Raw genomic sequence first — 25,263 nt, 5'->3', positions numbered from 1 at the left:
ACACTCAGATCTTAACCCCAGTGTGCAGAAAGGGTCAAAACGTGTTTTTCAGCAGAAATAAACATGTTTCTGCAAGTTTGGTCAACCCCATGTAAGTTATGGGGCAGTAACAGAACACTTTTCAAAACGTGTTTTTCAGCCCGAAATAAACGCGTTTTTTCAGACAACTGAATCACCATGTAACAGCAAGGCTCAGAAGAGCCCACACACTCAGCTCTTAACCCCAGTGTGCAGGAAGGGTCAAAACGTGTTTTTCAGCAGAAATAAACATGTTTCTGCAAGTTTGGTCAACCCCATGTAAGTTATGGGGCAGTAACAGAACACTTTTCAAAACGTGTTTTTCAGCCCGAAATAAACGCGTTTTTTCAGACAACTGAATCCCCATGCAACAGCAAGGCTCAGAAGAGCCCACACACTCAGCTCTTAACCCCAGTGTGCAGAAAGTGTCAAAACGTGTTTTTCAGCAGAAATAAACATGTTTCTGCAAGTTTGGTCAACCCCATGTAAGTTATGGGACAGTAACAGCACACTTTTCAAAACGTGTTTTTCAGCCCGAAATAAACGCGTTTTTTCAGACAACTGAATCCCCATGTAACAGCAAGGCTCAGAGGAGCCCACACACTCAGATCTTAACCCCAGTGTGCAGAAAGGGTCAAAACGTGTTTTTCAGCAGAAATAAACATGTTTCTGCAAGTTTGGTCAACCCCATGTAAGTTATGGGGCAGTAACAGAACACTTTTCAAAACGTGTTTTTCAGCCCGAAATAAACGCGTTTTTTCAGACAACTGAATCCCCATGTAACAGCAAGGCTCAGAGGAGCCCACACACTCAGCTCTTAGCCCCAGTGTGCAGAAAGTGTCAAAACGTGTTTTTCAGCAGAAATAAACATGTTTCTGCAAGTTTGGTCAACCCCATGTAAGTTATGGGACAGTAACAGCACACTTTTCAAAACGTGTTTTTCAGCCCGAAATAAACGCGTTTTTTCAGACAACTGAATCCCCATGTAACAGCAAGGCTCAGAGGAGCCCACACACTCAGCTTTTAGCCCCAGTGTGCAGAAAGTGTCAAAACGTGTTTTTCAGCAGAAATAAACATGTTTCTGCAAGTTTGGTCAACCCCATGTAAGTTATGGGACAGTAACAGCACACTTTTCAAAACGTGTTTTTCAGCCCGAAATAAACGCGTTTTTTCAGACAACTGAATCCCCATGTAACAGCAAGGCTCAGAGGAGCCCACACACTCAGATCTTAACCCCAGTGTGCAGAAAGGGTCAAAACGTGTTTTTCAGCAGAAATAAACATGTTTCTGCAAGTTTGGTCAACCCCATGTAAGTTATGGGGCAGTAACAGAACACTTTTCAAAACGTGTTTTTCAGCCCGAAATAAACGCGTTTTTTCAGACAACTGAATCACCATGTAACAGCAAGGCTCAGAAGAGCCCACACACTCAGCTCTTAACCCCAGTGTGCAGGAAGGGTCAAAACGTGTTTTTCAGCAGAAATAAACATGTTTCTGCAAGTTTGGTCAACCCCATGTAAGTTATGGGGCAGTAACAGAACACTTTTCAAAACGTGTTTTTCAGCCCGAAATAAACGCGTTTTTTCAGACAACTGAATCCCCATGCAACAGCAAGGCTCAGAAGAGCCCACACACTCAGCTCTTAACCCCAGTGTGCAGAAAGTGTCAAAACGTGTTTTTCAGCAGAAATAAACATGTTTCTGCAAGTTTGGTCAACCCCATGTAAGTTATGGGACAGTAACAGCACACTTTTCAAAACGTGTTTTTCAGCCCGAAATAAACGCGTTTTTTCAGACAACTGAATCCCCATGTAACAGCAAGGCTCAGAGGAGCCCACACACTCAGATCTTAACCCCAGTGTGCAGAAAGGGTCAAAACGTGTTTTTCAGCAGAAATAAACATGTTTCTGCAAGTTTGGTCAACCCCATGTAAGTTATGGGGCAGTAACAGAACACTTTTCAAAACGTGTTTTTCAGCCCGAAATAAACGCGTTTTTTCAGACAACTGAATCACCATGTAACAGCAAGGCTCAGAGGAGCCCACACACTCAGCTCTTAACCCCAGTGTGCAGGAAGGGTCAAAACGTGTTTTTCAGCAGAAATAAACATGTTTCTGCAAGTTTGGTCAACCCCATGTAAGTTATGGGACAGTAACAGCACACTTTTCAAAACGTGTTTTTCAGCCCGAAATAAACGCGTTTTTTCAGACAACTGAATCCCCATGTAACAGCAAGACTCAGAGGAGCCCACACACTCAGATCTTAACCCTAGTGTGCAGAAAGGGTAAAAACGTGTTTTTCAGCAGAAATAAACATGTTTCTGCAAGTTTGGTTAACCCCATGTAAGTTATGGGGAAGTAACAGAACACTTTTCAAAACGTGTTTTTCAGCCCGAAATAAACGCGTTTTTTCAGACAACTGAATCCCCATGTAACAGCAAGGTTCAGAAGAGCCCACACACTCAGCTCAACCCCAGTGTGCAGAAAGAGTCAAAACGTGTTTTTCAGCAGAAATAAACATGTTTCTGCAAGTTTGGTCAACCCCATGTAAGTTATGGGGCAGTAACAGAACACTTTTCAAAACGTGTTTTTCAGCCCGAAATAAACGCGTTTTTTCAGACAACTGAATCCCCATGCAACAGCAAGGCTCAGAAGAGCCCACACACTCAGCTCTTAACCCCAGTGTGCAGAAAGTGTCAAAACGTGTTTTTAAGCAGAAATAAACATGTTTCTGCAAGTTTGGTCAACCCCATGTAAGTTATGGGACAGTAACAGCACACTTTTCAAAACGTGTTTTTCAGCCCGAAATAAACGCGTTTTTTCAGACAACTGAATCCCCATGTAACAGCAAGGCTCAGAGGAGCCCACACACTCAGATCTTAACCCCAGTGTGCAGAAAGGGTCAAAACGTGTTTTTCAGCAGAAATAAACATGTTTCTGCAAGTTTGGTCAACCCCATGTAAGTTATGGGGCAGTAACAGAACACTTTTCAAAACGTGTTTTTCAGCCCGAAATAAACGCGTTTTTTCAAACAACTGAATCACCATGTAACAGCAAGGCTAAGAGGAGCCCACACACTCAGCTCTTAACCCCAGTGTGCAGGAAGGGTCAAAACGTGTTTTTCAGCAGAAATAAACATGTTTCTGCAAGTTTGGTCAACCCCATGTAAGTTATGGGGCAGTAACAGAACACTTTTCAAAACGTGTTTTTCAGCCCGAAATAAACGCGTTTTTTCAGACAACTGAATCCCCATGCAACAGCAAGGCTCAGAAGAGCCCACACACTCAGCTCTTAACCCCAGTGTGCAGAAAGTGTCAAAACGTGTTTTTCAGCAGAAATAAACATGTTTCTGCAAGTTTGGTCAACCCCATGTAAGTTATGGGACAGTAACAGCACACTTTTCAAAACGTGTTTTTCAGCCCGAAATAAACGCGTTTTTTCAGACAACTGAATCCCCATGTAACAGCAAGGCTCAGAGGAGCCCACACACTCAGATCTTAACCCCAGTGTGCAGAAAGGGTCAAAACGTGTTTTTCAGCAGAAATAAACATGTTTCTGCAAGTTTGGTCAACCCCATGTAAGTTATGGGGCAGTAACAGAACACTTTTCAAAACGTTTTTTTCAGCCCGAAATAAACGCGTTTTTTCAGACAACTGAATCACCATGTAACAGCAAGGCTCAGAGGAGCCCACACACTCAGCTCTTAACCCCAGTGTGCAGGAAGGGTCAAAACGTGTTTTTCAGCAGAAATAAACATGTTTCTGCAAGTTTGGTCAACCCCATGTAAGTTATGGGACAGTAACAGCACACTTTTCAAAACGTGTTTTTCAGCCCGAAATAAACGCGTTTTTTCAGACAACTGAATCCCCATGTAACAGCAAGACTCAGAGGAGCCCACACACTCAGATCTTAACCCTAGTGTGCAGAAAGGGTAAAAACGTGTTTTTCAGCAGAAATAAACATGTTTCTGCAAGTTTGGTTAACCCCATGTAAGTTATGGGGAAGTAACAGAACACTTTTCAAAACGTGTTTTTCAGCCCGAAATAAACGCGTTTTTTCAGACAACTGAATCCCCATGTAACAGCAAGGTTCAGAAGAGTCCACACACTCAGCTCTTAACCCCAGTGTGCAGAAAGAGTCAAAACGTGTTTTTCAGCAGAAATAAACATGTTTCTGCAAGTTTGGTCAACCCCATGTAAGTTATGGGGCAGTAACAGAACACTTTTCAAAACGTGTTTTTCAGCCCGAAATAAACGCGTTTTTTCAGACAACTGAATCCCCATGTAACAGCAAGGCTCAGAGGAGCCCACACACTCAGCTCTTAGCCCCAGTGTGCAGAAAGTGTCAAAACGTGTTTTTCAGCAGAAATAAACATGTTTCTGCAAGTTTGGTCAACCCCATGTAAGTTATGGGACAGTAACAGCACACTTTTCAAAACGTGTTTTTCAGCCCGAAATAAACGCGTTTTTTCAGACAACTGAATCCCCATGTAACAGCAAGGCTCAGAGGAGCCCACACACTCAGATCTTAACCCCAGTGTGCAGAAAGGGTCAAAACGTGTTTTTCAGCAGAAATAAACATGTTTCTGCAAGTTTGGTCAACCCCATGTAAGTTATGGGGCAGTAACAGAACACTTTTCAAAACGTGTTTTTCAGCCCGAAATAAACGCGTTTTTTCAGACAACTGAATCACCATGTAACAGCAAGGCTCAGAAGAGCCCACACACTCAGATCTTAACCCCAGTGTGCAGAAAGGGTCAAAACGTGTTTTTCAGCAGAAAAAAACATGTTTCTGCAAGTTTGGTCAACCCCATGTAAGTTATGGGGCAGTAACAGAACACTTTTCAAAACGTGTTTTTCAGCCCGAAATAAACGCGTTTTTTCAGACAACTGAATCACCATGTAACAGCAAGGCTCAGAGGAGCCCACACACTCAGCTCTTAACCCCAGTGTGCAGGAAGGGTCAAAACGTGTTTTTCAGCAGAAATAAACATGTTTCTGCAAGTTTGGTCAACCCCATGTAAGTTATGGGGCAGTAACAGAACACTTTTCAAAACGTGTTTTTCAGCCCGAAATAAACGCGTTTTTTCAGACAACTGAATCCCCATGCAACAGCAAGGCTCAGAAGAGCCCACACACTCAGCTCTTAACCCCAGTGTGCAGAAAGTGTCAAAACGTGTTTTTCAGCAGAAATAAACATGTTTCTGCAAGTTTGGTCAACCCCATGTAAGTTATGGGACAGTAACAGCACACTTTTCAAAACGTGTTTTTCAGCCCGAAATAAACGCGTTTTTTCAGACAACTGAATCCCCATGTAACAGCAAGGCTCAGAGGAGCCCACACACTCAGATCTTAACCCCAGTGTGCAGAAAGGGTCAAAACGTGTTTTTCAGCAGAAATAAACATGTTTCTGCAAGTTTGGTCAACCCCATGTAAGTTATGGGGCAGTAACAGAACACTTTTCAAAACGTGTTTTTCAGCCCGAAATAAACGCGTTTTTTCAGACAACTGAATCACCATGTAACAGCAAGGCTCAGAAGAGCCCACACACTCAGCTCTTAACCCCAGTGTGCAGGAAGGGTCAAAACGTGTTTTTCAGCAGAAATAAACATGTTTCTGCAAGTTTGGTCAACCCCATGTAAGTTATGGGGCAGTAACAGAACACTTTTCAAAACGTGTTTTTCAGCCCGAAATAAACGCGTTTTTTCAGACAACTGAATCCCCATGCAACAGCAAGGCTCAGAAGAGCCCACACACTCAGCTCTTAACCCCAGTGTGCAGAAAGTGTCAAAACGTGTTTTTCAGCAGAAATAAACATGTTTCTGCAAGTTTGGTCAACCCCATGTAAGTTATGGGACAGTAACAGCACACTTTTCAAAACGTGTTTTTCAGCCCGAAATAAACGCGTTTTTTCAGACAACTGAATCCCCATGTAACAGCAAGGCTCAGAGGAGCCCACACACTCAGATCTTAACCCCAGTGTGCAGAAAGGGTCAAAACGTGTTTTTCAGCAGAAATAAACATGTTTCTGCAAGTTTGGTCAACCCCATGTAAGTTATGGGGCAGTAACAGAACACTTTTCAAAACGTGTTTTTCAGCCCGAAATAAACGCGTTTTTTCAGACAACTGAATCACCATGTAACAGCAAGGCTCAGAGGAGCCCACACACTCAGCTCTTAACCCCAGTGTGCAGGAAGGGTCAAAACGTGTTTTTCAGCAGAAATAAACATGTTTCTGCAAGTCTGGTCAACCCCATGTAAGTTATGGGACAGTAACAGCACACTTTTCAAAACGTGTTTTTCAGCCCGAAATAAACGCGTTTTTTCAGACAACTGAATCCCCATGTAACAGCAAGACTCAGAGGAGCCCACACACTCAGATCTTAACCCTAGTGTGCAGAAAGGGTAAAAACGTGTTTTTCAGCAGAAATAAACATGTTTCTGCAAGTTTGGTTAACCCCATGTAAGTTATGGGGAAGTAACAGAACACTTTTCAAAACGTGTTTTTCAGCCCGAAATAAACGCGTTTTTTCAGACAACTGAATCCCCATGTAACAGCAAGGTTCAGAAGAGCCCACACACTCAGCTCTTAACCCCAGTGTGCAGAAAGAGTCAAAACGTGTTTTTCAGCAGAAATAAACATGTTTCTGCAAGTTTGGTCAACCCCATGTAAGTTATGGGGCAGTAACAGAACACTTTTCAAAACGTGTTTTTCAGCCCGAAATAAACGCGTTTTTTCAGACAACTGAATCCCCATGTAACAGCAAGGCTCAGAGGAGCCCACACACTCAGCTCTTAGCCCCAGTGTGCAGAAAGTGTCAAAACGTGTTTTTCAGCAGAAATAAACATGTTTCTGCAAGTTTGGTCAACCCCATGTAAGTTATGGGACAGTAACAGCACACTTTTCAAAACGTGTTTTTCAGCCCGAAATAAACGCGTTTTTTCAGAAAACTGAATCCCCATGTAACAGCAAGGCTCAGAGGAGCCCACACACTCAGATCTTAACCCCAGTGTGCAGAAAGGGTCAAAACGTGTTTTTCAGCAGAAATAAACATGTTTCTGCAAGTTTGGTCAACCCCATGTAAGTTATGGGGCAGTAACAGAACACTTTTCAAAACGTGTTTTTCAGCCCGAAATAAACGCGTTTTTTCAGACAACTGAATCACCATGTAACAGCAAGGCTCAGAGGAGCCCACACACTCAGCTCTTAACCCCAGTGTGCAGGAAGGGTCAAAACGTGTTTTTCAGCAGAAATAAACATGTTTCTGCAAGTTTGGTCAACCCCATGTAAGTTATGGGGCAGTAACAGAACACTTTTCAAAACGTGTTTTTCAGCCCGAAATAAACGCGTTTTTTCAGACAACTGAATCCCCATGCAACAGCAAGGCTCAGAAGAGCCCACACACTCAGCTCTTAACCCCAGTGTGCAGAAAGTGTCAAAACGTGTTTTTCAGCAGAAATAAACATGTTTCTGCAAGTTTGGTCAACCCCATGTAAGTTATGGGACAGTAACAGCACACTTTTCAAAACGTGTTTTTCAGCCCGAAATAAACGCGTTTTTTCAGACAACTGAATCCCCATGTAACAGCAAGGCTCAGAGGAGCCCACACACTCAGATCTTAACCCCAGTGTGCAGAAAGGGTCAAAACGTGTTTTTCAGCAGAAATAAACATGTTTCTGCAAGTTTGGTCAACCCCATGTAAGTTATGGGGCAGTAACAGAACACTTTTCAAAACGTGTTTTTCAGCCCGAAATAAACGCGTTTTTTCAGACAACTGAATCACCATGTAACAGCAAGGCTCAGAAGAGCCCACACACTCAGATCTTAACCCCAGTGTGCAGAAAGGGTCAAAACGTGTTTTTCAGCAGAAAAAAACATGTTTCTGCAAGTTTGGTCAACCCCATGTAAGTTATGGGGCAGTAACAGAACACTTTTCAAAACGTGTTTTTCAGCCCGAAATAAACGCGTTTTTTCAGACAACTGAATCACCATGTAACAGCAAGGCTCAGAGGAGCCCACACACTCAGCTCTTAACCCCAGTGTGCAGGAAGGGTTAAAACGTGTTTTTCAGCAGAAATAAACATGTTTCTGCAAGTTTGGTCAACCCCATGTAAGTTATGGGGCAGTAACAGAACACTTTTCAAAACGTGTTTTTCAGCCCGAAATAAACGCGTTTTTTCAGACAACTGAATCACCATGTAACAGCAAGGCTCAGAAGAGCCCACACACTCAGCTCTTAACCCCAGTGTGCAGGAAGGGTCAAAACGTGTTTTTCAGCAGAAATAAACATGTTTCTGCAAGTTTGGTCAACCCCATGTAAGTTATGGGGCAGTAACAGAACACTTTTCAAAACGTGTTTTTCAGCCCGAAATAAACGCGTTTTTTCAGACAACTGAATCCCCATGCAACAGCAAGGCTCAGAAGAGCCCACACACTCAGCTCTTAACCCCAGTGTGCAGAAAGAGTCAAAACGTGTTTTTCAGCAGAAATAAACATGTTTCTGCAAGTTTGGTCAACCCCATGTAAGTTATGGGGCAGTAACAGAACACTTTTCAAAACGTGTTTTTCAGCCCGAAATAAACGCGTTTTTTCAGACAACTGAATCCCCATGTAACAGCAAGGCTCAGAGGAGCCCACACACTCAGCTCTTAGCCCCAGTGTGCAGAAAGTGTCAAAACGTGTTTTTCAGCAGAAATAAACATGTTTCTGCAAGTTTGGTCAACCCCATGTAAGTTATGGGACAGTAACAGCACACTTTTCAAAACGTGTTTTTCAGCCCGAAATAAACGCGTTTTTTCAGACAACTGAATCCCCATGTAACAGCAAGGCTCAGAGGAGCCCACACACTCAGATCTTAACCCCAGTGTGCAGAAAGGGTCAAAACGTGTTTTTCAGCAGAAATAAACATGTTTCTGCAAGTTTGGTCAACCCCATGTAAGTTATGGGGCAGTAACAGAACACTTTTCAAAACGTGTTTTTCAGCCCGAAATAAACGCGTTTTTTCAGACAACTGAATCACCATGTAACAGCAAGGCTCAGAAGAGCCCACACACTCAGCTCTTAACCCCAGTGTGCAGGAAGGGTCAAAACGTGTTTTTCAGCAGAAATAAACATGTTTCTGCAAGTTTGGTCAACCCCATGTAAGTTATGGGGCAGTAACAGAACACTTTTCAAAACGTGTTTTTCAGCCCGAAATAAACGCGTTTTTTCAGACAACTGAATCCCCATGCAACAGCAAGGCTCAGAAGAGCCCACACACTCAGCTCTTAACCCCAGTGTGCAGAAAGTGTCAAAACGTGTTTTTCAGCAGAAATAAACATGTTTCTGCAAGTTTGGTCAACCCCATGTAAGTTATGGGACAGTAACAGCACACTTTTCAAAACGTGTTTTTCAGCCCGAAATAAACGCGTTTTTTCAGACAACTGAATCCCCATGTAACAGCAAGGCTCAGAGGAGCCCACACACTCAGATCTTAACCCCAGTGTGCAGAAAGGGTCAAAACGTGTTTTTCAGCAGAAATAAACATGTTTCTGCAAGTTTGGTCAACCCCATGTAAGTTATGGGGCAGTAACAGAACACTTTTCAAAACGTGTTTTTCAGCCCGAAATAAACGCGTTTTTTCAGACAACTGAATCACCATGTAACAGCAAGGCTCAGAGGAGCCCACACACTCAGCTCTTAACCCCAGTGTGCAGGAAGGGTCAAAACGTGTTTTTCAGCAGAAATAAACATGTTTCTGCAAGTTTGGTCAACCCCATGTAAGTTATGGGACAGTAACAGCACACTTTTCAAAACGTGTTTTTCAGCCCGAAATAAACGCGTTTTTTCAGACAACTGAATCCCTATGTAACAGCAAGACTCAGAGGAGCCCACACACTCAGATCTTAACCCTAGTGTGCAGAAAGGGTAAAAACGTGTTTTTCAGCAGAAATAAACATGTTTCTGCAAGTTTGGTTAACCCCATGTAAGTTATGGGGAAGTAACAGAACACTTTTCAAAACGTGTTTTTCAGCCCGAAATAAACGCGTTTTTTCAGACAACTGAATCCCCATGTAACAGCAAGGTTCAGAAGAGCCCACACACTCAGCTCTTAACCCCAGTGTGCAGAAAAAGTCAAAACGTGTTTTTCAGCAGAAATAAACATGTTTCTGCAAGTTTGGTCAACCCCATGTAAGTTATGGGGCAGTAACAGAACACTTTTCAAAACGTGTTTTTCAGCCCGAAATAAACGCGTTTTTTCAGACAACTGAATCCCCATGCAACAGCAAGGCTCAGAAGAGCCCACACACTCAGCTCTTAACCCCAGTGTGCAGAAAGTGTCAAAACGTGTTTTTCAGCAGAAATAAACATGTTTCTGCAAGTTTGGTCAACCCCATGTAAGTTATGGGACAGTAACAGCACACTTTTCAAAACGTGTTTTTCAGCCCGAAATAAACGCGTTTTTTCAGACAACTGAATCCCCATGTAACAGCAAGGCTCAGAGGAGCCCACACACTCAGATCTTAACCCTAGTGTGCAGAAAGGGTAAAAACGTGTTTTTCAGCAGAAATAAACATGTTTCTGCAAGTTTGGTTAACCCCATGTAAGTTATGGGGAAGTAACAGAACACTTTTCAAAACGTGTTTTTCAGCCCGAAATAAACGCGTTTTTTCAGACAACTGAATCCCCATGTAACAGCAAGGTTCAGAAGAGCCCACACACTCAGCTCTTAACCCCAGTGTGCAGAAAGAGTCAAAACGTGTTTTTCAGCAGAAATAAACATGTTTCTGCAAGTTTGGTCAACCCCATGTAAGTTATGGGGCAGTAACAGAACACTTTTCAAAACGTGTTTTTCAGCCCGAAATAAACGCGTTTTTTCAGACAACTGAATCCCCATGCAACAGCAAGGCTCAGAAGAGCCCACACACTCAGCTCTTAACCCCAGTGTGCAGAAAGTGTCAAAACGTGTTTTTCAGCAGAAATAAACATGTTTCTGCAAGTTTGGTCAACCCCATGTAAGTTATGGGACAGTAACAGCACACTTTTCAAAACGTGTTTTTCAGCCCGAAATAAACGCGTTTTTTCAGACAACTGAATCCCCATGTAACAGCAAGGCTCAGAGGAGCCCACACACTCAGATCTTAACCCCAGTGTGCAGAAAGGGTCAAAACGTGTTTTTCAGCAGAAATAAACATGTTTCTGTAAGTTTGGTCAACCCCATGTAAGTTATGGGGCAGTAACAGAACACTTTTCAAAACGTGTTTTTCAGCCCGAAATAAACGCGTTTTTTCAGACAACTGAATCACCATGTAACAGCAAGGCTAAGAGGAGCCCACACACTCAGCTCTTAACCCCAGTGTGCAGGAAGGGTCAAAACGTGTTTTTCAGCAGAAATAAACATGTTTCTGCAAGTTTGGTCAACCCCATGTAAGTTATGGGGCAGTAACAGAACACTTTTCAAAACGTGTTTTTCAGCCCGAAATAAACGCGTTTTTTCAGACAACTGAATCCCCATGCAACAGCAAGGCTCAGAAGAGCCCACACACTCAGCTCTTAACCCCAGTGTGCAGAAAGTGTCAAAACGTGTTTTTCAGCAGAAATAAACATGTTTCTGCAAGTTTGGTCAACCCCATGTAAGTTATGGGACAGTAACAGCACACTTTTCAAAACGTGTTTTTCAGCCCGAAATAAACGCGTTTTTTCAGACAACTGAATCCCCATGTAACAGCAAGGCTCAGAGGAGCCCACACACTCAGATCTTAACCCCAGTGTGCAGAAAGGGTCAAAACGTGTTTTTCAGCAGAAATAAACATGTTTCTGCAAGTTTGGTCAACCCCATGTAAGTTATGGGGCAGTAACAGAACACTTTTCAAAACGTGTTTTTCAGCCCGAAATAAACGCGTTTTTTCAGACAACTGAATCACCATGTAACAGCAAGGCTCAGAGGAGCCCACACACTCAGCTCTTAACCCCAGTGTGCAGGAAGGGTCAAAACGTGTTTTTCAGCAGAAATAAACATGTTTCTGCAAGTTTGGTCAACCCCATGTAAGTTATGGGACAGTAACAGCACACTTTTCAAAACGTGTTTTTCAGCCCGAAATAAACGCGTTTTTTCAGACAACTGAATCCCCATGTAACAGCAAGACTCAGAGGAGCCCACACACTCAGATCTTAACCCTAGTGTGCAGAAAGTGTCAAAACGTGTTTTTCAGCAGAAATAAACATGTTTCTGCAAGTTTGGTCAACCCCATGTAAGTTATGGGACAGTAACAGCACACTTTTCAAAACGTGTTTTTCAGCCCGAAATAAACGCGTTTTTTCAGACAACTGAATCCCCATGTAACAGCAAGGCTCAGAGGAGCCCACACACTCAGATCTTAACCCCAGTGTGCAGAAAGGGTCAAAACGTGTTTTTCAGCAGAAATAAACATGTTTCTGCAAGTTTGGTCAACCCCATGTAAGTTATGGGGCAGTAACAGAACACTTTTCAAAACGTGTTTTTCAGCCCGAAATAAACGCGTTTTTTCAGACAACTGAATCACCATGTAACAGCAAGGCTCAGAAGAGCCCACACACTCAGATCTTAACCCCAGTGTGCAGAAAGGGTCAAAATGTGTTTTTCAGCAGAAAAAAACATGTTTCTGCAAGTTTGGTCAACCCCATGTAAGTTATGGGGCAGTAACAGAACACTTTTCAAAACGTGTTTTTCAGCCCGAAATAAACGCGTTTTTTCAGACAACTGAATCACCATGTAACAGCAAGGCTCAGAAGAGCCCACACACTCAGCTCTTAACCGCAGTGTGCAGAAAGTGTCAAAACGTGTTTTTCAGCAGAAATAAACATGTTTCTGCAAGTTTGGTCAACCCCATGTAAGTTATGGGACAGTAACAGCACACTTTTCAAAACGTGTTTTTCAGCCCGAAATAAACGCGTTTTTTCAGACAACTGAATCCCCATGTAACAGCAAGGCTCAGAGGAGCCCACACACTCAGATCTTAACCCCAGTGTGCAGAAAGGGTCAAAACGTGTTTTTCAGCAGAAATAAACATGTTTCTGCAAGTTTGGTCAACCCCATGTAAGTTATGGGGCAGTAACAGAACACTTTTCAAAACGTGTTTTTCAGCCCGAAATAAACGCGTTTTTTCAGACAACTGAATCACCATGTAACAGCAAGGCTCAGAGGAGCCCACACACTCAGCTCTTAACCCCAGTGTGCAGGAAGGGTCAAAACGTGTTTTTCAGCAGAAATAAACATGTTTCTGCAAGTTTGGTCAACCCCATGTAAGTTATGGGACAGTAACAGCACACTTTTCAAAACGTGTTTTTCAGCCCGAAATAAACGCGTTTTTTCAGACAACTGAATCCCCATGTAACAGCAAGACTCAGAGGAGCCCACACACTCAGATCTTAACCCTAGTGTGCAGAAAGGGTAAAAACGTGTTTTTCAGCAGAAATAAACATGTTTCTGCAAGTTTGGTTAACCCCATGTAAGTTATGGGGAAGTAACAGAACACTTTTCAAAACGTGTTTTTCAGCCCGAAATAAACGCGTTTTTTCAGACAACTGAATCCCCATGTAACAGCAAGGCTCAGAGGAGCCCACACACTCAGATCTTAACCCCAGTGTGCAGAAAGGGTCAAAACGTGTTTTTCAGCAGAAATAAACATGTTTCTGCAAGTTTGGTCAACCCCATGTAAGTTATGGGGCAGTAACAGAACACTTTTCAAAACGTGTTTTTCAGCCCGAAATAAACGCGTTTTTTCAGACAACTGAATCACCATGTAACAGCAAGGCTCAGAAGAGCCCACACACTCAGATCTTAACCCCAGTGTGCAGAAAGGGTCAAAACGTGTTTTTCAGCAGAAAAAAACATGTTTCTGCAAGTTTGGTCAACCCCATGTAAGTTATGGGGCAGTAACAGAACACTTTTCAAAACGTGTTTTTCAGCCCGAAATAAACGCGTTTTTTCAGACAACTGAATCACCATGTAACAGCAAGGCTCAGAGGAGCCCACACACTCAGCTCTTAACCCCAGTGTGCAGGAAGGGTCAAAACGTGTTTTTCAGCAGAAATAAACATGTTTCTGCAAGTTTGGTCAACCCCATGTAAGTTATGGGGCAGTAACAGAACACTTTTCAAAACGTGTTTTTCAGCCCGAAATAAACGCGTTTTTTCAGACAACTGAATCCCCATGCAACAGCAAGGCTCAGAAGAGCCCACACACTCAGCTCTTAACCCCAGTGTGCAGAAAGAGTCAAAACGTGTTTTTCAGCAGAAATAAACATGTTTCTGCAAGTTTGGTCAACCCCATGTAAGTTATGGGGCAGTAACAGAACACTTTTCAAAACGTGTTTTTCAGCCCGAAATAAACGCGTTTTTTCAGACAACTGAATCCCCATGTAACAGCAAGGCTCAGAGGAGCCCACACACTCAGCTCTTAGCCCCAGTGTGCAGAAAGTGTCAAAACGTGTTTTTCAGCAGAAATAAACATGTTTCTGCAAGTTTGGTCAACCCCATGTAAGTTATGGGACAGTAACAGCACACTTTTCAAAACGTGTTTTTCAGCCCGAAATAAACGCGTTTTTTCAGACAACTGAATCCCCATGTAACAGCAAGGCTCAGAGGAGCCCACACACTCAGATCTTAACCCCAGTGTGCAGAAAGGGTCAAAACGTGTTTTTCAGCAGAAATAAACATGTTTCTGCAAGTTTGGTCAACCCCATGTAAGTTATGGGGCAGTAACAGAACACTTTTCAAAACGTGTTTTTCAGCCCGAAATAAACGCGTTTTTTCAGACAACTGAATCACCATGTAACAGCAAGGCTCAGAAGAGCCCACACACTCAGCTCTTAACCCCAGTGTGCAGGAAGGGTCAAAACGTGTTTTTCAGCAGAAATAAACATGTTTCTGCAAGTTTGGTCAACCCCATGTAAGTTATGGGGCAGTAACAGAACACTTTTCAAAACGTGTTTTTCAGCCCGAAATAAACGCGTTTTTTCAGACAACTGAATCCCCATGCAACAGCAAGGCTCAGAAGAGCCCACACACTCAGCTCTTAACCCCAGTGTGCAGAAAGTGTCAAAACGTGTTTTTCAGCAGAAATAAACATGTTTCTGCAAGTTTGGTCAACCCCATGTAAGTTATGGGACAGTAACAGCACACTTTTCAAAACGTGTTTTTCAGCCCGAAATAAACGCGTTTTTTCAGACAACTGAATCCCCATGTAACAGCAAGGCTCAGAGGAGCCCACACACTCAGATCTTAACCCCAGTGTGCAGAAAGGGTCAAAACGTGTTTTTCAGCAGAAATAAACATGTTTCTATAAGTTTGGTCAACCCCATGTAAGTTATGGGGCAGTAACAGAACACTTTTCAAAACGTGTTTTTCAGCCCGAAATAAACGCGTTTTTTCAGACAACTGAATCACCATGTAACAGCAAGGCTCAGAGGAGCCCACACACTCAGCTCTTAACCCCAGTGTGCAGGAAGGGTCAAAACGTGTTTTTCAGCAGAAATAAACATGTTTCTGCAAGTTTGGTCAACCCCATGTAAGTTATGGGACAGTAACAGCACACTTTTCAAAACGTGTTTTTCAGCCCGAAATAAACGCGTTTTTTCAGACAACTGAATCCCCATGTAACAGCAAGACTCAGAGGAGCCCACACACTCAGATCTTAACCCTAGTGTGCAGAAAGGGTAAAAACGTGTTTTTCAGCAGAAATAAACATGTTTCTGCAAGTTTGGTTAACCCCATGTAAGTTATGGGGAAGTAACAGAACACTTTTCAAAACGTGTTTTTCAGCCCGAAATAAACGCGTTTTTTCAGACAACTGAATCCCCATGTAACAGCAAGGTTCAGAAGAGCCCACACACTCAGCTCTTAACCCCAGTGTGCAGAAAGAGTCAAAACGTGTTTTTCAGCAGAAATAAACATGTTTCTGCAAGTTTGGTCAACCCCATGTAAGTTATGGGGCAGTAACAGAACACTTTTCAAAACGTGTTTTTCAGCCCGAAATAAACGCGTTTTTTCAGACAACTGAATCCCCATGCAACAGCAAGGCTCAGAAGAGCCCACACACTCAGCTCTTAACCCCAGTGTGCAGAAAGAGTCAAAACGTGTTTTTCAGCAGAAATAAACATGTTTCTGCAAGTTTGGTCAACCCCATGTAAGTTATGGGACAGTAACAGCACACTTTTCAAAACGTGTTTTTCAGCCCGAAATAAACGCGTTTTTTCAGACAACTGAATCCCCATGTAACAGCAAGGCTCAGAGGAGCCCACACACTCAGATCTTAACCCCAGTGTGCAGAAAGGGTCAAAACGTGTTTTTCAGCAGAAATAAACATGTTTCTGCAAGTTTGGTCAACCCCATGTAAGTTATGGGGCAGTAACAGAACACTTTTCAAAACGTGTTTTTCAGCCCGAAATAAACGCGTTTTTTCAGACAACTGAATCACCATGTAACAGCAAGGCTAAGAGGAGCCCACACACTCAGCTCTTAACCCCAGTGTGCAGGAAGGGTCAAAACGTGTTTTTCAGCAGAAATAAACATGTTTCTGCAAGTTTGGTCAACCCCATTTAAGTTATGGGGCAGTAACAGAACACTTTTCAAAACGTGTTTTTCAGCCCGAAATAAACGCGTTTTTTCAGACAACTGAATCCCCATGCAACAGCAAGGCTCAGAAGAGCCCACACACTCAGCTCTTAACCCCAGTGTGCAGAAAGTGTCAAAACGTGTTTTTCAGCAGAAATAAACATGTTTCTGCAAGTTTGGTCAACCCCATGTAAGTTATGGGACAGTAACAGCACACTTTTCAAAACGTGTTTTTCAGCCCGAAATAAACGCGTTTTTTCAGACAACTGAATCCCCATGTAACAGCAAGGCTCAGAGGAGCCCACACACTCAGATCTTAACCCCAGTGTGCAGAAAGGGTCAAAACGTGTTTTTCAGCAGAAATAAACATGTTTCTGCAAGTTTGGTCAACCCCATGTAAGTTATGGGGCAGTAACAGAACACTTTTCAAAACGTGTTTTTCAGCCCGAAATAAACGCGTTTTTTCAGACAACTGAATCACCATGTAACAGCAAGGCTCAGAGGAGCCCACACACTCAGCTCTTAACCCCAGTGTGCAGGAAGGGTCAAAACGTGTTTTTCAGCAGAAATAAACATGTTTCTGCAAGTTTGGTCAACCCCATGTAAGTTATGGGACAGTAACAGCACACTTTTCAAAACGTGTTTTTCAGCCCGAAATAAACGCGTTTTTTCAGACAACTGAATCCCCATGTAACAGCAAGACTCAGAGGAGCCCACACACTCAGATCTTAACCCTAGTGTGCAGAAAGGGTAAAAACGTGTTTTTCAGCAGAAATAAACATGTTTCTGCAAGTTTGGTTAACCCCATGTAAGTTATGGGGAAGTAACAGAACACTTTTCAAAACGTGTTTTTCAGCCCGAAATAAACGCGTTTTTTCAGACAACTGAATCCCCATGTAACAGCAAGGTTCAGAAGAGCCCACACACTCAGCTCTTAACCCCAGTGTGCAGAAAGAGTCAAAACGTGTTTTTCAGCAGAAATAAACATGTTTCTGCAATTTTGGTCAACCCCATGTAAGTTATGGGGCAGTAACAGAACACTTTTCAAAACGTGTTTTTCAGACCGAAATAAACGCGTTTTTTCAGACAACTGAATCCCCATGTAACAGCAAGGCTCAGAGGAGCCCACACACTCAGCTCTTAGCCCCAGTGTGCAGAAAGTGTCAAAACGTGTTTTTCAGCAGAAATAAACATGTTTCTGCAAGTTTGGTCAACCCCATGTAAGTTATGGGACAGTAACAGCACACTTTTCAAAACGTGTTTTTCAGCCCGAAATAAACGCGTTTTTTCAGACAACTGAATCCCCATGTAACAGCAAGGCTCAGAGGAGCCCACACACTCAGATCTTAACCCCAGTGTGCAGAAAGGGTCAAAACGTGTTTTTCAGCAGAAATAAACATGTTTCTGCAAGTTTGGTCAACCCCATGTAAGTTATGGGGCAGTAACAGAACACTTTTCAAAACGTGTTTTTCAGCCCGAAATAAACGCGTTTTTTCAGACAACTGAATCCCCATGCAACAGCAAGGCTCAGAAGAGCCCACACACTCAGCTCTTAACCCCAGTGTGCAGAAAGTGTCAAAACGTGTTTTTCAGCAGAAATAAACATGTTTCTGCAAGTTTGGTCAACCCCATGTAAGTTATGGGACAGTAACAGCACACTTTTCAAAACGTGTTTTTCAGCCCGAAATAAACGCGTTTTTTCAGACAACTGAATCCCCATGTAACAGCAAGGCTCAGAGGTGCCCACACACTCAGATCTTAACCCCAGTGTGCAGAAAGGGTCAAAACGTGTTTTTCAGCAGAAATAAACATGTTTCTGCAAGTTTGGTCAACCCCATGTAAGTTATGGGGCAGTAACAGAACACTTTTCAAAACGTGTTTTTCAGCCCGAAATAAACGCGTTTTTTCAGACAACTGAATCACCATGTAACAGCAAGGCTAAGAGGAGCCCACACACTCAGCTCTTAACCCCAGTGTGCAGGAAGGGTCAAAACGTGTTTTTCAGCAGAAATAAACATGTTTCTGCAAGTTTGGTCAACCCCATGTAAGTTATGGGGCAGTAACAGAACACTTTTCAAAACGTGTTTTTCAGCCCGAAATAAACGCGTTTTTTCAGACAACTGAATCCCCATGCAACAGCAAGGCTCAGAAGAGCCCACACACTCAGCTCTTAACCCCAGTGTGCAGAAAGAGTCAAAACGTGTTTTTCAGCAGAAATAAACATGTTTCTGCAAGTTTGGTCAACCCCATGTAAGTTATGGGGCAGTAACAGAACACTTTTCAAAACGTGTTTTTCAGCCCGAAATAAACGCGTTTTTTTCAGACAACTGAATCCCCATGTAACAGCAAGGCTCAGAGGAGCCCACACACTCAGCTCTTAGCCCCAGTGTGCAGAAAGTGTCAAAACGTGTTTTTCAGCAGAAATAAACATGTTTCTGCAAGTTTGGTCAACCCCATGTAAGTTATGGGACAGTAACAGCACACTTTTCAAAACGTGTTTTTCAGCCCGAAATAAACGCGTTTTTTCAGACAACTGAATCCCCATGTAACAGCAAGGCTCAGAGGAGCCCACACACTCAGATCTTAACCCCAGTGTGCAGAAAGGGTCAAAACGTGTTTTTCAGCAGAAATAAACATGTTTCTGCAAGTTTGGTCAACCCCATGTAAGTTATGGGGCAGTAACAGAACACTTTTCAAAACGTGTTTTTCAGCCCGAAATAAACGCGTTTTTTCAGACAACTGAATCACCATGTAACAGCAAGGCTCAGAAGAGCCCACACACTCAGCTCTTAACCCCAGTGTGCAGGAAGGGTCAAAACGTGTTTTTCAGCAGAAATAAACATGTTTCTGCAAGTTTGGTCAACCCCATGTAAGTTATGGGGCAGTAACAGAACACTTTTCAAAACGTGTTTTTCAGCCCGAAATAAACGCGTTTTTTCAGACAACTGAATCCCCATGCAACAGCAAGGCTCAGAAGAGCCCACACACTCAGCTCTTAACCCCAGTGTGCAGAAAGTGTCAAAACGTGTTTTTCAGCAGAAATAAACATGTTTCTGCAAGTTTGGTCAACCCCATGTAAGTTATGGGACAGTAACAGCACACTTTTCAAAACGTGTTTTTCAGCCCGAAATAAACGCGTTTTTTCAGACAACTGAATCCCCATGTAACAGCAAGGCTCAGAGGAGCCCACACACTCAGATCTTAACCCCAGTGTGCAGAAAGGGTCAAAACGTGTTTTTCAGCAGAAATAAACATGTTTCTGCAAGTTTGGTCAACCCCATGTAAGTTATGGGGCAGTAACAGAACACTTTTCAAAACGTGTTTTTCAGCCCGAAATAAACGCGTTTTTTCAGACAACTGAATCACCATGTAACAGCAAGGCTCAGAGGAGCCCACACACTCAGCTCTTAACCCCAGTGTGCAGGAAGGGTCAAAACGTGTTTTTCAGCAGAAATAAACATGTTTCTGCAAGTTTGGTCAACCCCATGTAAGTTATGGGACAGTAACAGCACACTTTTCAAAACGTGTTTTTCAGCCCGAAATAAACGCGTTTTTTCAGACAACTGAATCCCCATGTAACAGCAAGACTCAGAGGAGCCCACACACTCAGATCTTAACCCTAGTGTGCAGAAAGGGTAAAAACGTGTTTTTCAGCAGAAATAAACATGTTTCTGCAAGTTTGGTTAACCCCATGTAAGTTATGGGGAAGTAACAGAACACTTTTCAAAACGTGTTTTTCAGCCCGAAATAAACGCGTTTTTTCAGACAACTGAATCCCCATGTAACAGCAAGGTTCAGAAGAGCCCACACACTCAGCTCTTAACCCCAGTGTGCAGAAAAAGTCAAAACGTGTTTTTCAGCAGAAATAAACATGTTTCTGCAAGTTTGGTCAACCCCATGTAAGTTATGGGGCAGTAACAGAACACTTTTCAAAACGTGTTTTTCAGCCCGAAATAAACGCGTTTTTTCAGACAACTGAATCCCCATGCAACAGCAAGGCTCAGAAGAGCCCACACACTCAGCTCTTAACCCCAGTGTGCAGAAAGTGTCAAAACGTGTTTTTCAGCAGAAATAAACATGTTTCTGCAAGTTTGGTCAACCCCATGTAAGTTATGGGACAGTAACAGCACACTTTTCAAAACGTGTTTTTCAGCCCGAAATAAACGCGTTTTTTCAGACAACTGAATCCCCATGTAACAGCAAGGCTCAGAGGAGCCCACACACTCAGATCTTAACCCCAGTGTGCAGAAAGGGTCAAAACGTGTTTTTCAGCAGAAATAAACATGTTTCTGCAAGTTTGGTCAACCCCATGTAAGTTATGGGGCAGTAACAGAACACTTTTCAAAACGTGTTTTTCAGCCCGAAATAAACGCGTTTTTTCAGACAACTGAATCACCATGTAACAGCAAGGCTCAGAGGAGCCCACACACTCAGCTCTTAACCCCAGTGTGCAGGAAGGGTCAAAACGTGTTTTTCAGCAGAAATAAACATGTTTCTGCAAGTTTGGTCAACCCCATGTAAGTTATGGGACAGTAACAGCACACTTTTCAAAACGTGTTTTTCAGCCCGAAATAAACGCGTTTTTTCAGACAACTGAATCCCCATGTAACAGCAAGACTCAGAGGAGCCCACACACTCAGATCTTAACCCTAGTGTGCAGAAAGGGTAAAAACGTGTTTTTCAGCAGAAATAAACATGTTTCTGCAAGTTTGGTTAACCCCATGTAAGTTATGGGGAAGTAACAGAACACTTTTCAAAACGTGTTTTTCAGCCCGAAATAAACGCGTTTTTTCAGACAACTGAATCCCCATGTAACAGCAAGGTTCAGAAGAGCCCACACACTCAGCTCTTAACCCCAGTGTGCAGAAAGAGTCAAAACGTGTTTTTCAGCAGAAATAAACATGTTTCTGCAAGTTTGGTCAACCCCATGTAAGTTATGGGGCAGTAACAGAACACTTTTCAAAACGTGTTTTTCAGCCCGAAATAAACGCGTTTTTTCAGACAACTGAATCCCCATGTAACAGCAAGGCTCAGAGGAGCCCACACACTCAGCTCTTAGCCCCAGTGTGCAGAAAGTGTCAAAACGTGTTTTTCAGCAGAAATAAACATGTTTCTGCAAGTTTGGTCAACCCCATGTAAGTTATGGGACAGTAACAGCACACTTTTCAAAACGTGTTTTTCAGCCCGAAATAAACGCGTTTTTTCAGACAACTGAATCCCCATGTAACAGCAAGGCTCAGAGGAGCCCACACACTCAGATCTTAACCCCAGTGTGCAGAAAGGGTCAAAACGTGTTTTTCAGCAGAAATAAACATGTTTCTGCAAGTTTGGTCAACCCCATGTAAGTTATGGGGCAGTAACAGAACACTTTTCAAAACGTGTTTTTCAGCCCGAAATAAACGCGTTTTTTCAGACAACTGAATCACCATGTAACAGCAAGGCTCAGAAGAGCCCACACACTCAGATCTTAACCCCAGTGTGCAGAAAGGGTCAAAACGTGTTTTTCAGCAGAAAAAAACATGTTTCTGCAAGTTTGGTCAACCCCATGTAAGTTATGGGGCAGTAACAGAACACTTTTCAAAACGTGTTTTTCAGCCCGAAATAAACGCGTTTTTTCAGACAACTGAATCACCATGTAACAGCAAGGCTCAGAAGAGCCCACACACTCAGCTCTTAACCGCAGTGTGCAGAAAGTGTCAAAACGTGTTTTTCAGCAGAAATAAACATGTTTCTGCAAGTTTGGTCAACCCCATGTAAGTTATGGGACAGTAACAGCACACTTTTCAAAACGTGTTTTTCAGCCCGAAATAAACGCGTTTTTTCAGACAACTGAATCCCCATGTAACAGCAAGGCTCAGAGGAGCCCACACACTCAGATCTTAACCCCAGTGTGCAGAAAGGGTCAAAACGTGTTTTTCAGCAGAAATAAACATGTTTCTGCAAGTTTGGTCAACCCCATGTAAGTTATGGGGCAGTAACAGAACACTTTTCAAAACGTGTTTTTCAGCCCGAAATAAACGCGTTTTTTCAGACAACTGAATCACCATGTAACAGCAAGGCTCAGAGGAGCCCACACACTCAGCTCTTAACCCCAGTGTGCAGGAAGGGTCAAAACGTGTTTTTCAGCAGAAATAAACATGTTTCTGCAAGTTTGGTCAACCCCATGTAAGTTATGGGACAGTAACAGCACACTTTTCAAAACGTGTTTTTCAGCCCGAAATAAACGCGTTTTTTCAGACAACTGAATCCCCATGTAACAGCAAGACTCAGAGGAGCCCACACACTCAGATCTTAACCCTAGTGTGCAGAAAGGGTAAAAACGTGTTTTTCAGCAGAAATAAACATGTTTCTGCAAGTTTGGTTAACCCCATGTAAGTTATGGGGAAGTAACAGAACACTTTTCAAAACGTGTTTTTCAGCCCGAAATAAACGCGTTTTTTCAGACAACTGAATCCCCATGTAACAGCAAGGCTCAGAGGAGCCCACACACTCAGATCTTAACCCCAGTGTGCAGAAAGGGTCAAAACGTGTTTTTCAGCAGAAATAAACATGTTTCTGCAAGTTTGGTCAACCCCATGTAAGTTATGGGGCAGTAACAGAACACTTTTCAAAACGTGTTTTTCAGCCCGAAATAAACGCGTTTTTTCAGACAACTGAATCACCATGTAACAGCAAGGCTCAGAAGAGCCCACACACTCAGATCTTAACCCCAGTGTGCAGAAAGGGTCAAAACGTGTTTTTCAGCAGAAAAAAACATGTTTCTGCAAGTTTGGTCAACCCCATGTAAGTTATGGGGCAGTAACAGAACACTTTTCAAAACGTGTTTTTCAGCCCGAAATAAACGCGTTTTTTCAGACAACTGAATCACCATGTAACAGCAAGGCTCAGAGGAGCCCACACACTCAGCTCTTAACCCCAGTGTGCAGGAAGGGTCAAAACGTGTTTTTCAGCAGAAATAAACATGTTTCTGCAAGTTTGGTCAACCCCATGTAAGTTATGGGGCAGTAACAGAACACTTTTCAAAACGTGTTTTTCAGCCCGAAATAAACGCGTTTTTTCAGACAACTGAATCCCCATGCAACAGCAAGGCTCAGAGGAGCCCACACACTCAGCTCTTAGCCCCAGTGTGCAGAAAGTGTCAAAACGTGTTTTTCAGCAGAAATAAACATGTTTCTGCAAGTTTGGTCAACCCCATGTAAGTTATGGGACAGTAACAGCACACTTTTCAAAACGTGTTTTTCAGCCCGAAATAAACGCGTTTTTTCAGACAACTGAATCCCCATGTAACAGCAAGGCTCAGAGGAGCCCACACACTCAGATCTTAACCCCAGTGTGCAGAAAGGGTCAAAACGTGTTTTTCAGCAGAAATAAACATGTTTCTGCAAGTTTGGTCAACCCCATGTAAGTTATGGGGCAGTAACAGAACACTTTTCAAAACGTGTTTTTCAGCCCGAAATAAACGCGTTTTTTCAGACAACTGAATCACCATGTAACAGCAAGGCTCAGAAGAGCCCACACACTCAGCTCTTAACCCCAGTGTGCAGGAAGGGTCAAAACGTGTTTTTCAGCAGAAATAAACATGTTTCTGCAAGTTTGGTCAACCCCATGTAAGTTATGGGGCAGTAACAGAACACTTTTCAAAACGTGTTTTTCAGCCCGAAATAAACGCGTTTTTTCAGACAACTGAATCCCCATGCAACAGCAAGGCTCAGAAGAGCCCACACACTCAGCTCTTAACCCCAGTGTGCAGAAAGTGTCAAAACGTGTTTTTCAGCAGAAATAAACATGTTTCTGCAAGTTTGGTCAACCCCATGTAAGTTATGGGACAGTAACAGCACACTTTTCAAAACGTGTTTTTCAGCCCGAAATAAACGCGTTTTTTCAGACAACTGAATCCCCATGTAACAGCAAGGCTCAGAGGAGCCCACACACTCAGATCTTAACCCCAGTGTGCAGAAAGGGTCAAAACGTGTTTTTCAGCAGAAATAAACATGTTTCTATAAGTTTGGTCAACCCCATGTAAGTTATGGGGCAGTAACAGAACACTTTTCAAAACGTGTTTTTCAGCCCGAAATAAACGCGTTTTTTCAGACAACTGAATCACCATGTAACAGCAAGGCTCAGAGGAGCCCACACACTCAGCTCTTAACCCCAGTGTGCAGGAAGGGTCAAAACGTGTTTTTCAGCAGAAATAAACATGTTTCTGCAAGTTTGGTCAACCCCATGTAAGTTATGGGACAGTAACAGCACACTTTTCAAAACGTGTTTTTCAGCCCGAAATAAACGCGTTTTTTCAGACAACTGAATCCCCATGTAACAGCAAGACTCAGAGGAGCCCACACACTCAGATCTTAACCCCAGTGTGCAGAAAGGGTCAAAACGTGTTTTTCAGCAGAAATAAACATGTTTCTGCAAGTTTGGTTAACCCCATGTAAGTTATGGGGAAGTAACAGAACACTTTTCAAAACGTGTTTTTCAGCCCGAAATAAACGCGTTTTTTCAGACAACTGAATCCCCATGTAACAGCAAGGTTCAGAAGAGCCCACACACTCAGCTCTTAACCCCAGTGTGCAGAAAGAGTCAAAACGTGTTTTTCAGCAGAAATAAACATGTTTCTGCAAGTTTGGTCAACCCCATGTAAGTTATGGGGCAGTAACAGAACACTTTTCAAAACGTGT

This window comes from Lepisosteus platostomus, chromosome 9 (assembly GCF_059453375.1).
Source record: "Lepisosteus platostomus isolate fLepPlt1 chromosome 9, fLepPlt1.hap1, whole genome shotgun sequence".
Taxonomy (NCBI): Eukaryota; Metazoa; Chordata; class Actinopteri; order Semionotiformes; family Lepisosteidae; genus Lepisosteus; species Lepisosteus platostomus.
Note: the sequence above shows the minus strand (reverse complement) of the source record.